The 3,615-nt window shown below is 43.6% G+C and overlaps 1 protein-coding gene across 1 annotated transcript in view; it reads right to left on the bottom strand.

Annotated features, from left to right (window-relative positions):
* The window catches only part of LOC111956018 (pleckstrin homology domain-containing family A member 5), a 164,550-nt gene that overhangs the window by 160,171 nt on the left and 764 nt on the right, over positions 1-3,615 (bottom strand).

The raw sequence follows: 3,615 nt of genomic DNA, 5'->3' as shown, positions 1-3,615 counted from the left end.
TTTAATAAGACCAGAATACCAACGTTTCCTGTCCTCATTTAATAAGACCAGAATAACAACGTTCCCTGTCCTCATTTAATAAGACCAGAATACCAATGTTCCCTGCCCTCATTTAATAAGACCAGAATACCAACGTTTCCTGTACTCATTTAATAAGACCAGAATACCAACATTCCCTGTCTGCATTTAAGAAGATAAAGGTGATTAAATAAAGGTTAAATAAAGGTGAAAAAAAGAAATAAAAAAGAAGACCAGGAATACCAAGGCTCCCTGTCCACGTTTAAGAAGACCAGGAATACCAAGGCTCCCTGTCCACGTTTAAGAAGACCAGGAATACCAAGGCTCCCTGTCCATGTTTAACAAGACCAGGAATACCAAGGCTCCCTGTCCACGTTTAAGAAGACCAGGAATACCAAGGCTCCCTGTCTGCTTCATTGCTCCCTCTTGGTCAGGTCGTTGTTGTTCTCAAATACTTTCCTGGTTAAATAAAGTCAGTTACTTCTCTAACGGTCACACAGGAAGCCGAGTGGAAGACTTAGGATTTGAACTCCTCTCACTCGCTGCCTTTTGCCTGTCAGTGTTTCTGCCTTTAAACTGCCTCTCATGGAGAAACTGTGAGGAATACAAACTCTGATGTTTTACTCAGGAAGCTGAGCAGAAGACTCAGTTCTTTCAGATGTTATTTTCTGCCCCATCCCCACCTCTATAGAGGGCAACTTTATAAAAAAAAATCTATCAAAACATGACATTTTTGCACTTCCTCTTCCCTCTTTGCCTTTACCTTCTCAAAGGAACCTTCTGAATAACATGTTCTTCTCTTTTTTCAAAAATGGAATGCCATGATTTTCCATGTTGCTGCATATAGCGTATCAGACTTCAAAGATGAGAAATGGTCCCAATTTAAATTTTGCAGAGCCCAAAGAGATAGCTCTTAGAGAGATGACTTTGTTTTTAGATGGAGGAAACTCTACAATTATGCAGTGGATCATTTGAGGAAAGTGGAAGAAACACCTCTCAAGAATTCATGAATCTTGTACCTTCAAAATGAACATCACATTCTGCACTATTCATTACTCTGTTGGCTTCTTTCATTTAGTTTTCCTCGTCTTGCCTCTGCCAACTGCTGAGCTTTGCGACCATGTTGATGAAACAATAGAGATGCACTACTTGTTCTTTCTCAGACGCCTCAATATTGACAAAATGAAAGGTCGAGCTCTCTGGATGGGCTCTCTGTGCGTCCCAAATGGCACCGTAACTCTATCCCCTATATAGTGCACTACTTTTGACCAGAGACATGGTCAAATGTAGTGCAATACATAGGGAATAGGGGGCCATTTAGGAGGCAGTCTATATTGCCTCACTACAGAGGCCTGCAGCATTTCTGTGGTCTGAAGCTCAGTTGCCTGGACTCACAGAACCCCTGCTCTCCCTCTCTCTGCTTTGCTAGGGAGTATAGTGTGTCTGTGCTTGGCCCCGTTTCCCCGTTTCTCTCCCCCTACTGTGGATATTCTCTCTCTCTCTCTTCTCCCTTTACCCTCTCTGTTTGCTTAAACTCTCTCTGCCCCATTTCTCGCAACCAAGTAGGAAGGACCCAAATAAAGCTGCTCTCTCCACCACCACCACCCGCCTCTCTCTCTGGCTCATCTTCACTCCACAGTCTGAATTATATTTATTTTGCTCAGCTGTCTAATATTCAGAGCATGTAAATTCTCTCTCCTCAGTGTGGGAATGATTGTGTACTAAGACCTGTAGTACTGGAGATGTAATTTAATAAATACTCTTGTTTTCCTCATGTCTTGGGAAGATGATATAACCCCCTCTGGAGATCTCATAATGTTGAAGCCGGCAGCAGCAGGGGAGAGTGAGGGTGTGTCCCAAATGGCGCCCTATTCCCTATACAGTGCACTACGTTTGACCAGAGCCCTATGCGCCCTGGTCAAAAGTAGTGCACTATAAAGGGAATAGGCTGCCATTTGGGATGCCGCCTGAGAGAGGGCAAGGTTAAAATAAGCCCCTTCCTCATGGTGAGGGATGACTCTCAGGAGAGACACGTTGATTTAAGCAGCTAGGGTGATGGAGAGGAGGCACTCTTAGGGCTTGAAGGGCATCAGCTTCACCGTCCTCTGTGCTGCGTAGAGACCTCTAAACACACACACACACAGGCACTAAGGCGTCAGACAGTCAGGCAGGCAGGCAGGCACCACAGACACAGACATGCACGCACCAACACAGACACACATTCACAGACACACACATGAACTCATCTACTGCACCAGTCCATCTTACTCTAAAAAAAGTGAAGGGGAAAACCACCTTATTCACTTTAGTAAAAGACAAAAAGTTGCTGTCTACATTGTTCACTGATACTTCATGGTCTCCAGGGCCAATAGCAGCAGCCACACAAAGAGAGACAATCAGGGAGCCCAGCCGAGCTGAACCACAGCAGATGATGAGGGAGAGAAAGATGGAGGGATGGAGGGAGAGAGAAAGAGACTCCTGGATGCGCTCCTGCTGGCTTCAGACTCTTCTCGGGGAGGTCCGGGCCGCCCAGCCCATCCACTGTCACACTGAAAAGGAACCCCTTGATACAATTACTCAACCCACTGTCGGATCTAACAACGCATGAAGAGAGGAGAGAAGAAGAGAAGCGTATTGTTCACTTTCAGTTTTGGATTGAATGGCATGAGAGAATCACATCAACCGTTACACATAGTTCATCCTAAAGTGGCTTGAACATCTCATCAGTTCAGCTTACTGATCTGTCTCTCCCTCCCCCTGACAGTAAGCAATACAATGACGCAAGATGTCGAATAGGAAGTTCCACGCTGCAACACCGCTGTGACCAAAAGGTGTCCCTCAGTGTTTACAAAGAGGAGTGCCGCCGCCTTCTCAGAAATGTTGCAGGGGTCTTTCTTATTGAACCAGTATTTGCTCACTGACCATGCAGGAAGTAGAAGCACTATTTAGAACTACTAAAGCAATGTCTGTTTATTCATGATGCTTGTACAATATGATAGGGATTGGTCATTCACTACTGTAGCAACGTGCAGAACATAGCAACAAGACACACAGAACAGATAAACAAAAATTTGGTGGTTTTCTTAGATAGGCATTCACAATATCACGTCAATATGTTGATGGCATAGTTGGTTTCCTATTGTATTTTATATTAGGTTTGTATCAAGTTTTACCGAGTAGGCATGCTGATCTAGGATCAGGTACCCCTGTCTTATTTATTGTGACCTTATAGGCAAAACTGATCCGTAATCAGCACAACTACTCTGAGATGCTTGAAACATACGGCCCCAGAAGTAACTGCCATGAATAGGGCGTATGGAGTCAGTCAGTCAACTGCATATGAAGCCTGCTGATGTGAATAAAAATTACAAAGCTTTAGTAACCATCTCTGGGTTCTGTCATTACATTTTTATTTTTATTTTATTTGACCTTTATTTAACCAGGTAGGCTAGTTGAGAACAAGTTCTCATTTACAATTGCGACCTGGCCAAGATAAAGCAAAGCAGTTTGACACATACAACAACACAGAGTTACACATGGAGTAAAACAAACATACAGTCAATAATACAGTAAAAAAATAAGTCTATATACAATGTG

This window comes from Salvelinus sp. IW2-2015, linkage group LG3 (genome assembly GCF_002910315.2).
Source record: "Salvelinus sp. IW2-2015 linkage group LG3, ASM291031v2, whole genome shotgun sequence".
Taxonomy (NCBI): domain Eukaryota; kingdom Metazoa; phylum Chordata; class Actinopteri; order Salmoniformes; family Salmonidae; genus Salvelinus; species Salvelinus sp. IW2-2015.
This window is presented reverse-complemented; position numbering and strand designations above follow the sequence as displayed.